This window comes from Chiloscyllium punctatum, chromosome 22, assembly GCF_047496795.1.
Source record: "Chiloscyllium punctatum isolate Juve2018m chromosome 22, sChiPun1.3, whole genome shotgun sequence".
NCBI lineage: Eukaryota > Metazoa > Chordata > Chondrichthyes > Orectolobiformes > Hemiscylliidae > Chiloscyllium > Chiloscyllium punctatum.
Genome location: NC_092760.1, coordinates 13,450,077 through 13,463,165, shown reverse-complemented (window position 1 = coordinate 13,463,165; position 13,089 = coordinate 13,450,077). Strand labels below are relative to the sequence as shown.

The following is a 13,089-nucleotide window of genomic DNA, read 5'->3' as shown; positions in this document are numbered from 1 at the left end:
TGTCTGTACCTCTGACTACAGAATCCCCTCTTGGAAGCCGACGTACCCCTCGTTGCATTACAGCCAGTCTCAATACCAGGAACTTGGCTGTTCGTGCTACGTTCCCCTGAGAATCCATCATCCCCTACATTTTCCAAAACAGCATACGCCTTTGAAATGGGTATATCCACAAAAGACTCCTGCCCTAGGTGCCGACTTCTCTCACCCTTCCTCGAGTTAACCCATCTATATGACTGTATCTGAGACCGTCCCCCCCTCTTCCTATAACTGCCATCCATCACATACTTTTGCTGTTGCAAATTCCTCATCGCTTCTATCCGTCTCTCCAACCGATCCACTCGATCTGACAAGATTCGCATCCAACAGCATTTATGGCAGATATAATCCGCAGTAACCCTTAAACTCTCTTTAAACTCCCACATCTGACAAGTAGTACATATCACTGCAAAGGCCATTTTTGCTCCTTCACAACCTACAGACCCAGAAAATAACACTGTCTTATTCCTCTACAAACACTGCCTCAGGTTAAATTAATAGCGATAGCTTATATTTTAAGTTTAATCAAGAGACCTATCTCCAAAAACATATAATCAAGAAAGAATCCATTATACTCACTACTGCAGCCTCTCTCTTGGACAGACTTAAAACAACTAACTTATCTGATTCTGTGCTGTGAACTTCGCCCAACAGTTCCTCCTAGATTACAGTCAACACAGGAATTCTTGGACATCATCAGAAATGTACATATAAACAAGGAAGAAACTATGGTCTCATTCGATGTAACAGCACTGTTCACCTTTATCGACAAAACCCTAGCCAGAGAAACAATAGCCAACCTGCTGGACAGACATAACCGACAACAGGTCATTGAACCTAACAACAAAGACGGCATACTCAAACTACTGGAGCTGTGCCTCAAAACACACTTCACATTCAACAACCAAATATATGAACAAATCAATGGCACACCCATGGGCTCACCCATCTCTGCACTCATAGCAGAACTGTAATGCAAAGATTAGAACAAACAGTCTTACCGCAAATTCAATCCAAACTCTGGGTCAGATATGTAGATGACACTTTTGTAATCATTAAAACCACAAAAATGGAGAACACACACCGGATCATCAACACCACACTCACAGGAATCAGATTCATTAGAGAGGAAGTAAAGGACAACCAACTCCCATTCCTAGACGTGATGATACAGAGAACACTGAACAGAGATTTCACCACAAAGGTATACAGGAAAGCCACACACACAGACCAAGTCCTGAACTACAAAAGCAACCACCCCAACACACACAAAAGACACTGTTCAAAAGGGCCACAACACACTACAGCACACCTGAACTGTAAAAAGAGGAAGAACACCACCTCTACAATGTATTCGCCAAAAACGGATAACCCCGCAATTTCATCAACAGATGCCTAAGAGAAAGACAATGGAATGAGGACATGCCACAACCCAAAGGACTAGCCACGTTACCATACATCAAGAATACTTCTGAACTGACAGCCAGACTACTACGACCACTCGGACTCATAACAGCACACAAACCAACAGTCACTCTCAGACAACAACTCACCAGGACAAAGGACCCGATACTCAGCATGAGCAAAGCCAACGTAATGTACAAAATTCCATGCAAGAACTGCACAAAGCACAACATAGGACAAACATAGCTAACGATCCGTATCCATGAACATCAACAAGCCACGAAACGACACGACCAGCTATCCTTAGTAGCCACACACGCAGATGACAAGCAACATGAGTTTGACTGGGACAACACTACTATTATAGGACAAGCCAAACACAGAACAGCCAGGGAATTCCTAGAGACATGGCACTCATCCACAGATTCCATCAACACACACACACACACACACACACACACACATACACACACACACACCCTGACCTGGACCCAATATACTGGCCACTGCAGCGGACAGCTGGAACTGACAACCGGAAGCGGCAGAGACAAACCACGATAAATGCCGGAGGAAACATCACAGAAACGCTTCACAGGAGGCTCCCAAGCACTGAGGATGTCACCTAGACAGGGGACGAAACGTCTGCAACACAAGTTCCCAGCTCGGCGAACACAACCACAAAACGAGCACCCGAGCTACAAATCTTCTCACATACTTTGAATTAGTTGTGAATTTCACTGTTTGTTAATTTTCCCAGATGCATTCCGATGTCCAGCGATACACGAATTCAACAGCAAAGGCAGTAACTGTGCAGGTTTCTTTTCTCTCTCTCTCTCTCTCTCTCTCTCTCTCTCTTGCACTGTCCTCACCATGTGCTTCCTTTGTCTGCTCTTCTCCCTTTTAAACTGCTGTTTCGACTTTTTTTTCCAAAGTTCCAAAACAATGCAACAGCATATAAAATAGTAATTGCTGCTCCTGGAATTCGAGGAAATCACCTCAAACATCTAAAATACCTCAAAAAAAAAGGAGCAGCTCTTACAGCCAGAAATTTTTCCCGTCCTTCATCTTGGATTACCCAGAATTCACTCTGGGGTACAAACATCCTGTATCAGAGGGACGGGTTCCACCTGAATTGGAAGGGGACAATATCCTTGCAGGGAGTTTTGCTAATGTTACTTGGGAGGTTTTAAACTGGGGTGTCGGGTGGGAACCAAAGCAATAGTGAGAAAAAAAGACTGAGGCTGGTACACACAAAAGGGGAGCAAGTCAAAGCAAGGCAGATCATCTTGTTGGGATCATAATATAGGACCCCGAATTGTCAGTGAGAAATTGAGACACAAATATGTAAGATACCTCAGTTATCCGTAAGAATAATAGGGTGGTAATGGTAGGGGATTTTAACTTTCCAAACATGGACTGCTACTGCCATTGTGTTAAGGGCTTAGATAGAGAAGAATTTGTGAAGTGTGTACAAGAAAACCTTTTTGTTCAATAGGTAGATCTCCTACTAGATAAAGGAGCAATATTTGACCTTCTGTTGGGAAATAAGGCTGGGCAAGTAACTGTGGTATCGGTGGGGAACACTTCAGGACAAGTGATCATAATTCTATTAGCTTTAAAGTAGTTATGGAAAAGGATAGAACTAATCAAAAGTTAAATTGGACTAAATTGACATATATGTCAAGTTTAGACAGTTGAGATTGAGTGAATCCATTAAGGAATATCAGAACAGTTGGAGCATACTTAAGAGGGAAATCAGGAGGTCAAAAAGGGGAAATGAGATAGATTTGGCAAATACAGTTAAGGAGAATCCAAAGAGATTCTATGAGTAAAAAGAGTAAATAGGAGAGAATAGGGGCCCTTAAAGATCAACATGGAATAATAGGAGATGGCAGAGATATTAAATGAATATCAGTATTTACTAGGGAACTTAGAGAAACAAATAACAATGTCTTGAAAAGAGTTCATATTATAAAAGAGGTGCTAGAGATCTTAAAACGCATAAAGGTAGATAGACCCTTGGAACCTGATCAGGTATTTCACAGAACTTTGTGGGAAGCTGATATGATTTAACTTATTGTTCCCAAGTACACATGCTCTTAAGTACAGTGAAAAGTTTTGTTTGCCGAGCAGTACAAGCAGTTCATAGCAAACAAGTACGTACAAATCATAGGGTGCTTAGGCAGAGTGAGGCATACAAGCTTACAGCTGCACAGGCGGCGCACAAAGCAAGCTTGAAATTAGAGAGGTCCATTCAGCAGTCTGATATCAGCAGGGAAGAAGCTGTTCTTGAATCTTTTGGTGCATGTTCAAGCTTCTGTATCTTTCACCTGATGGAAGAGGTTGGGAGAGATGGTTACTGGGGTGGGAGGGGTCTTTGATGATGTTGACAGCCTTCCTGCAGCAACATGTAAATGGAATCCATGGATGAGAGGCTGGCTTCCATGATGGTCTTGGCTGTACACACAACTTTCTGTAGTTTCTTATGGTCCTGGACAGGATAGCTGCCACACCAAGCAGTTATGCACCTGGACAGAATGCTTTCTATGGTGCATCTGTAAAAGTTGGTGAGAGTCCTTATTGACATTCAGAATTTCCAAAGCCACCTGAGGAAGAAGAGGCACTGTTGTTCCTTCTTGACCGTTGCATCTATGTGGGGCATCCAGGACAGTTTGCTGGTTATCGTCACTCCTAGGAATTTAACGCTCTCAAACCTCTCCAATTTGGCTCCAAGAATGTAGAATGGGGTGTGTCCTCAAAATACCTTCCTGTAGTCAATGATTTGTTTCTTTTTGTTTTGCTGACATTGACAGAGAGATTGTTATCATAGCACCACAACACCAAGCACTATCTCCTTCCTATATTCTGACTCATCATTGTTTGATATCCAGTCTACAACAGTGGTGTCATCAGCAAACTTGTAGGTGGCATTTGTACAGAGTTTGGCTACACAATTGTGGGTGTAGAGGGAGTACAGGAGGAAGCTAGGGAAGAGATTGCTGGACCCCTTGCTGAGATATTTGTATCATTGACAGCCATGGGTGAGGTGCCAGAAGACTGGAGGTTGGCTAATGTGGTGTCATTACTTAAGAAAGGCTGTAAGGAAAAGCCAGGTAACTATAGACTGGTAAGCCTTACATCAGTGGTGGGTAAGTTATTGGAAGGAATTCTAAGGGACAGGATTTACATGCATTTGGAAAGGCAAGGACTGATTAGGGATGTGTGTGAGAGGGAAATTGTGTCTCACTAACTTGATTGAGTTTTTTGAATAAGTGACAAAGAAGATTGAAGAAGGCAGAGCTATAGACATTGTTTCACGCTTTGCTGAAGTCTATAGAGACAAAATTCTGCATGGTAGACTGATTAGTAAGATTAGATCACAATGGATTCAGGGGGACCTGGCCAACTGGATACAAAATTGGCTTGAGGGTAAAAAGGAGGTAGTGGTATAAGGTTGCTTTTCGGACTGGAGGCCTGTGATCAGTGGTGTGTCACAAGGATCAGTGCTCAGCCTACTGTTTTTCAACACCTACATAAATGATTTGGTTTTGAAAATCGGAGGCATGGTTGGTAAGTTTACAAATGACACCAAACAGCGAAGACGATTATCTCAGAGTACAACCAAACCTTGATCAGATGAGCCAATGAGCAGCTAGAGTTTAATTCAGATAAAGTAAACTAGGGCAGAACTTGTACAATTAATGGCAGGGCCTCGGGAAATGTTGCCAAACAAAGAGATCAAACGGTGCAGATCATAGTTCCTTAAGAGTGGAGTCACAGGTCAAATGAGTGGTGAAGGTGGTGTTTGGCAGGCTTGCCTTCATTGATTAGGTCATTGAGTCTAGTACAGTTGCAGCTGTACTAGACATTGGTAAGGTCACTTTTAGAAAACTGCATAAAATTCCAGTTGCTCTTCTAAAGTGAAGATGCAGAAAAGATTTACAAGGATATTGCTGGGACTGGAGAGTTTGATTTAAAAAAAGACCTGAGGGGCAACTTTTTCGCACAGAGGGTTGTGCATATATGGAACAAGCTGCCACAGGAAGTGGTGGAGATGAGCACAATTACAACATTTAAAAGGCATCGGGATGCGTATGTGCATAGGCTCGAGGGATAAGGGCCAAATGCTGGCAAATGGTCAGATTTGGATGTCTGGTCAGCGCAGGAAAGTTGAACCAAAGGGTCCATTTCCATCGTAAATGACTCCAGGACTCTTACTTAATTATTGTTCTACAAATGTTTCGGCACCAGGATGTTTTATGCTCAAGGACTAACAGCTAGTTGGATGTTGCATCGGTCAATCAAGGGAGGACCAGTTCTGGCCAGCCAATCACACAAAGTTGAAAAAGAAAGAGAAAACGAAAACAGAGTAACTGGCACTGTCTGGGTTTTGGGCAGGAGCAAGCTTTTACTTTGGAAGCTGGTGGAGGCAATTTTCTTTATGGATTTGCAGTCTGTAATTATTTTCCAGTTATCAATATATTGAAAGTTCCAGAAAAGAACCCAAATCTAAGAAGTAAGTTAAAATCTCTAGAGCTCTGCAGAAGCTGTTTGTATTGACTGGTGGCTTAGGAATTCAAGATATACATTCCGTGTGCCTGTAATACAACCCATCAACCAACAATTTCATGAGGCATGCCATTAACTGTTTCAACAATGATCAACTGGTAACTTTTTAAAAATCCCTTTACTATCAGCGTTTGAGTTGAGATTTGTGACCAACGAAGATTGGAATTTGATCACATATTAATTAGGATACCCTGCTGTTCCTCCATGTTCTGTAATTGTTGAGACCAATGTTTTTTTACTTAATTTTTCTCATTTTTGGTATGGAATTGTGAACTGAAGTTGAGAATCAAACTTTGAAAAGCCACTTGTTTTGAATGAAAAGACAACAAGCAAACATGTTTGCATATAGAACTTGCCTGAAAAAATAATTGCAGGTTAATTATTGTTCCAAGAACACTGCAGATGTTTCAGCACCAGGATGAGTTATGTACAAGGACTGGTAGTTGGTTGGATGTTACTTTGATCAATTCAGGGGAGGCTGGTGCTGGCCAGTTAATCGCAGAATGTTGAAAAGAAAAGGGAAACCTTAGATTGAACAAGTTGTGATTTTTTTTGCCAGATGGCTATCTGCCCAAAGCTGTTGGACTGTGAAGCTGTGTTGGAGTTTACTCTCTCTAGTTTTATAAACAATTGTGAATGTTTTGAAAAAATAATCCCAGTTTATAAGAAATAAGTGAATATTCCTTGGAACCTGCTGAAAGTTGTTTGCATTGACTGGTAACTTCGGAATTCATGCAAGATACAATCCCATGTGTCTGTAATAAAAGGCATCAATCAAGGGTTTTCAGAAGGACTTGGTACTCATTGTTGAAATGGTTTTCAAATTAGCCAATACAACTGTTAGTTTTTTTAAAGTATCCCTGAAATGTGTTTGTCTGTGCAGGGGTTACAATGAAAGAAGATTGGGTTTAAATCGCAGATCTTAATTACCTCATTGTTTAGCTTTGCTTGGTTAGTTACAGTAATAAAACAAATTTGTTAATTTCCGATTAAGTTACAACCTTGGTGACTGATAGATATCATTTCTTGAAGTCTGGTTAGGAACAGTTGGGCAATTTTGAGTCAGTAAATGTCTTAAGTCCATTGTGTTGCAAATCCAGTGATAGTGAGGCTGATTTTATTTGCTATCCCTTTGAGGTAACAAGATCAATGAATTAGATGAGAGGACTGAGTGTAAAGTACCCAAGAATCTAAACAGGTTAATTAAGTTCAAATGTGTGGCGCTAGAAAAGCATAGCAGGTTAGGCAGCATCCAAAGAGCAGGACATAAGCTACTCATCAAGAATGTGGGCTTTCTCCAAGGTAAATTAGTTGGCAAAAACATGCAAGAAGAACCAGTGTAGGAACCGTGAAGATATTCATTTCAGAAAGAATAGAAAACCAGAATATTTTTAAATGGTAAATGTCAGTACTCAGAGGGAACAGAATGTCCTTGAACATAAATCACTGAAGGTTAACACGTAGGTACAGCAGGCAATGAGGGAAGCAAATGGCATTTTAGCTGTTATTACAACTGGAAAAGTGTAGCAGACTTACATCAACTACAAAGGGTATCAATGAGGCCACTTCTGGGTAATGTCTGGAGTTCGATTCTCCTTGACAAAACATATGATTAGAGGGACTGAGCAATAGTTCACCAGGTGGATTTGCTAGCTAAGGGACTGTCCTGTGAGAAGTAACAGAATACTGTTCTAAATTTTAGCAAATTTGTGAAGAAAGAGGTGACAGAGACAACTATTTCCTACACCTTTCAATTCTGAAGTCATATCAGTCTTGAAACCTTCACTATTTCTCTCTCCACAGATGCTGCCAGATTCAGAGTTTCTCCAACATTCTCTGTTTAAGAGGTGATTTCTAGTGTATTTATTAGGTGTAAGAGGATATGACTGAAACATATAAAATTCCAACAGAGCTAGTCTGACTTGATTCAGTGAGGAGGTTTCCCAATTTGAGGAGTCTGGAATTGGGGGTCACAGTCTAAGGATACAGGGTAAGACATTTTGGAGTGAAAATTCAAAACATTTTTTCAGTTAAAGGGTAGTGAACTTGCAGAATTCCCTATTCCAGAAAGCCGTGAAAGAATGTCACTGAATATATTCAAGATAGATTGATTTTGTTTAGTGACATCATGAGTATGCACAGAAAACAGGAATATGGCATTGAGATACAGAAATAGCCATGAGCATACTTAATGGCAGAGCAGACTCAAAAGTCCTGGTTTCGAATTTTCTCTCTCATTTAAAATGTATAACATTTTTAAGGGGATTAATAAGGCTTTTATAAAGGAGGATGTTTTCCCTGACTGGAGAGTCAGGAACTCTAGGTTACAATCTCAGAATAAGGAGTTGACAATTTACAGCTGTGATGAGGAGAAACTTCTCCAGGCAAAGAGCTGTGGCTCTTTGGAATTTCTCTCCAGTGTTCGAACTTTGGCTCAGGTGCAGCAATCTCACCACTAAGTCACCAAGTTCTGGGTTCAAGTCCCACTTGGATATGACTCAAGGTTAATTCTCTGATGCAGTACTGAAGGAGTACTGCCCTCTTATGCACTGCCTTTCAATTGAGATATTAAACCAAGACCTTATCTACCCTTCCAGTGGGCAAAAGGTTCTGTAACATTATTTTGAAGAGGAGCTTTGAATTATTTCAGGTGTCCTGGAGAATGTTTATTTATTCCTCAAACAATAGCACAAAAATAATGGGTTATATGATCATGAACACATTATGTAATTGGGTACAGCAAATTCACACGGTGTTTGTTCCATTACACCAGTGACTAAAAGACCTGATTCACCATAAAGTACAGGTGTCCAATGGGTATAAAAAGCACAAATAAAAGTATTTCTTTCTTTATTTTACCCCCATAGAGCTGAGCATCTACAGTCATTAAATATATTCAAGGTAGATATTGCCAGATTTTTCTATGTTTTTTATGGGATACAATGGTCATAAAAGAAGGAAAGGTATAAAATGAGTCATAATTCAATTGAATAGCAGAGTTGGCTTAAAAGGTGGAATTCTTACTCTTCCTTATGTCCATTCTGACAATATATGGTTGTGACAGAGCTGCCTTGAACTTGTACCTCCCAACATCTCCCATCCCATTCACTTGATGCCTTGAATTAGTGAAAAAAGAAAACTTGAATTTATTTAATTCAGCGATTGTTTAGGATTCTACATATTCAGTGGTTATAGAATCATGCAGTAATTTATGACATATGCCACGCAGCTTCTCAAGTCTATGCATGGTGCCAGTTCTCCATGGAGCAATCCAATGAATCTCATGCCCGTAGCTACATTCTTGCAAAACCTACAGGCTTATCGCCTTCAAAGGAAATCATTGAATATTTTCACTCCCACTGCCTTGGTGCACGACGAATTAAAAGTCATTTCCATTCAACTGAACCGTTAACCTGCATGATGCTCAACAATATTCAATCACTTTCAAAGAGTTCGGCTTAAAAATGCCATCTGCACCCACCGAAACAGGTTGAATTATGAAACCATGACCGAGAAAGAAAACCCCAGATCCCAAACTCCACAAATTAGGAGGTTCATTTTAATAACAAAAAAAGGTACAAAATCCAAACTCATGATGTCATAGGGATTGACCTCAACAGTGCGCGGCGCCCGCCTCTCAGTGACGCCAAGCGCGTTCCTTTCCGAGCCCTCCAGCTCGTCTCCCCATTGGTTCGTTCCGTTGTCAATCACGCCGCCCTTGCCAGGTTTTCCTCCTCCCTCCCCCCTCCCCCCCAACAACTCCCCTCCTGGAAAGTGGGCAACCATCCACAGCCATTGATTAAACCACATTCTGTATCAAAAAAAATATCCGCGAACCCTTTCATGTACTCAACACAGGCTTCCAACAAGGGGAGGGGGGGGTGGTGAGAAAAAAGGTCGAGACCGCAACCGCTTCCTTTTGTTTCTTAGAAAGACAGTTTTCAAATACAAAATTAAAACAACCCCATTAAATTGCAGTTGCTTAAATGGAAGGCACTTGCAAGCTTGTTCTCTCAGCGAGCCATTTTTTTTTTCGTTTGGCTAGTGCGGCTCACTTACCTCTGCGAAAACAAATTGATGATCGCTGTGTAAATCCTCTCGACTGTCTTTTTTTTAAAAAAAAAATATTTTCTTAGAAAACAAGTCGTCCGTGCCGAGTAACGTGGGGGTTTCCGCAGGCGTCAGTCCACGTCGTTGCTTTTGGCTGCTTGCAGCTGCAGGTTTCACGAGTCAGAGGCGAGGAAGAAGTTGTTTGCTGATGTTGGGAATATATTTTTTGGGGAGTCTCGCTCGTCTCTTTGCCTTGACCACCATGTTGCAGGAAATGACATGTAAAAGTTGAAGCGGAAGAAAGGAGACGAGACCCTCAGACAACCTCTGATCGGCGCAAACCACACAAAAAGTTTGGCGGCAGGCAATTGAAAGGGAACGGGCGAGCCGCAGGGCAGAAAGCGAGGAGTTTAATTACCTGACAGAACACGTAGAAGTAAATTAGAGAATGTATTCGAAATTATTTCCCCCCCTCCCAAAATTGATTTAGAATATATGTGTGAAACGTGGTAAAATTAAGTTTTCATTTTAAAATGTATTTCATAAGGTAATCCGCCTTACTTTGAAATGATCCCGATGTAATTTGGTTTTGTTGTTCGGCGATCTGGTTTAATGTGTCACCACGGTTTGTCTTGGGACTGCTGCATGACACACGGAGCCTGCAGGTCCCGGGGCTGCGGCAACCTCCCCACCACAGACACACACAGTGAGATCCGCACCACCACAACTCTACCGAACCGAACCGTACCGTACCGAACCACCAAACGGTCACGGCCTCACCACGCCCACCCAATTAAATAAAAACAGGGGATCTTCTCCCAACTCCAGGGTCACCAAAGGTCAGGGGGATCTTCGCCTTCTCCTACCGCAACGGTCACAAGCTGTAATTTTTCCAACCCTCAACGTTCTCAGGGTGTTACCCCCCCCACGGTCACGGGCTGTCACCTTTCCCGCCCCCCAACGGTCACTGGCTGTCAACCTCCCTCCCCTCCCCCCCAACGGTCACGGGCTGTCACCTTTCCCGCCCCCAACGGTCACGGGCTATCAACCCCCCGCCAACAAAAGTGTCCCCTATACTAACGGTTATAACTTCACCCTGGACTCAGGACCATCTTTCCCCATGATGAGTGACCCCCACCCGCTTACTGACTAATCCAACCACAACTATTAAAGGATACCCCAACCCCCACCTGCCTGCCAACAGTATTCAAGCACACACATCACCTGGCCTCGCTGGTGATGTTGGCGGGCTGGTTCCCCCATCCATCCTGCTGTTTTCACCATGTACTGCTGACAGTACCGCTGTGGTCACTATTGCTAATGGGTGTCGTTATCATGGCCCACCTTGGAGCTGCTCACGGTTGTGGTTAATCCCTTTGCCCCGTGCTGCTAATAGTCACTGTCAGCCGGTGGCCTTGTGCTGCTAACGGTCTCAGGCTGTCTCCACCACGCTGAGTCCATCTGGCCCCGTTTTGTACTGCTAACCGTCACAACTAACATCGCACACCCAGATAACTGGGCATGTTCTTGCTTTGGGCTGTTAACGGGTTGCTGCTCAAGGTCACAGTCTCCCATTTACTGTCCATTCCACTTATCATCTTCGTAGGCTTGTAAATAAATCTTACCTGTGTATGCATATACTCAGGTTAATGACTTGTTTTGTTTTATGATTAAGCTTTTGCTAATTACTTTTGGATCGATTGTGACTTTGACCCCGTAGTTATGAATGATTAAAGCTTAATCCTCCTGCAACATGTTTGAGGTGAGGGATGCCATGGACGTCGCTGCTGATTACACTTGCAGGAAGTGCACCCATCTCCAGCTCCTCCAAGACCGTGTTAGGGAACTGGAGCTGGAGTTGGATGAACTTCGGAACATTCGGGAGGCAGAGGGGGTCATAGATCGGAGCTATAGGGAAGTAGTAACTCCAAAGATGGCAGATAGATGGGTGACAGTGAGGGGGACTGGGAGGAAGCAGCCAGTGCAGGGACCCCCTGCGGTCGTTCCCCTCAAGAACAAGTATACCGTTTTGGATACTTGTGGGGGGGACGACTTACCAGGGGTAAGTGACGGGGCTCAGGCCTCTGGCACGGAGCCTGTCCCCGTTACTCAGAAGGGAAGGGTGGAGAAGAGCAGAGCAATAATAATTGGGGACTCGATAGTTCGGGGCACAGATAGGCGGTTTTTTGGGAACGAGAGAGACTCACGTTTGGTATGTTGCCTCCCAGGTGCAAGGGTACGTGATGTCTCTGATCGTGTTTTCTGGGTCCTTAAGGGGGAGGGGGAGCAGCCTGAAGTCGTGGTCCATATTGGCACCAATGACATAGGTAGGAGGAGTGCTGAGGATGTTAGACAGGCTTTTAGGGAGCTAGGTTGGAAGCTCAGAGTTAGAACGAACAGAGTTGTTGTCTCTGGTTTGTTACCCGTGCCACGTGATAGAGAGTCGAGGAATAGGGAGAGAGAACAGTTAAATACGTGGCTACAGGGATGGTGCAGGAGGGAGGGATTTAGTTACTTGGATAACTGGGGTTCTTTCTGGGGAAGGTGGGACCTCTATAAACAGGATGGTCTGGACCTGAACCTGAGGGGCCAGTATCCTTGGGGGGAGGTTTGCTAGTGCTCTTGGGGGGGGTTTAAACTAACTCTGCAGGGGCATGGGAACCCAGACTGTAGCTTTAGGGTGCAGGACCTGGAGTGTAGGGAGGTCAGGAATATGGCATCAATCTTAAAGGAGGGTGCCTGTAAACAGAAGAGTGGCTTGAAGTGTGTATACTTTAATGCCAGAAGTATACGAAATAAGGTAGGTGAACTTGCAGCGTGGGTTGGTACCTGGGACTTTGATGTTGTGGCTATTACGGAGACATGGCTAGATCAGGGACAGGATTGGCTGTTGCAGGTTCCAGGGTTTAAATGTTTTAGTAGGGTCAGAGGTGGGGGTAAAAGAGGGGGGGGTGTGGCTTTGCTTGTCAAAGATAGTATTACAGCGGTGGAAAGGAAGATGGACGAAGATTTGCCATCTGAGGTAGTTTG

General features: G+C 43.2%; 1 protein-coding gene across 7 annotated transcripts in view; it reads right to left on the bottom strand.

Moving 5' to 3' along the window:
- Positions 1–10,813, bottom strand: part of prdm11 (PR domain containing 11) — a 185,331-nt gene extending 174,518 nt beyond the window's left edge. For 2 of the 7 annotated variants that reach the window (XM_072591829.1, XM_072591830.1), the window contains exons 1-2: positions 10,621–10,790; positions 10,069–10,477 (exon numbers count right to left, since the gene is read on the bottom strand). The gene's annotated coding sequence lies outside the window, so the exon portion shown is untranslated. Of the gene's footprint in view, positions 1–10,068; positions 10,478–10,620 lie in introns of those variants that run through there. The other 5 variants (XM_072591827.1, XM_072591823.1, XM_072591828.1 and 2 more) reach the window with 5 other exon arrangements.
- Between the last annotated feature and the right edge of the window lie 2,276 nt (positions 10,814–13,089).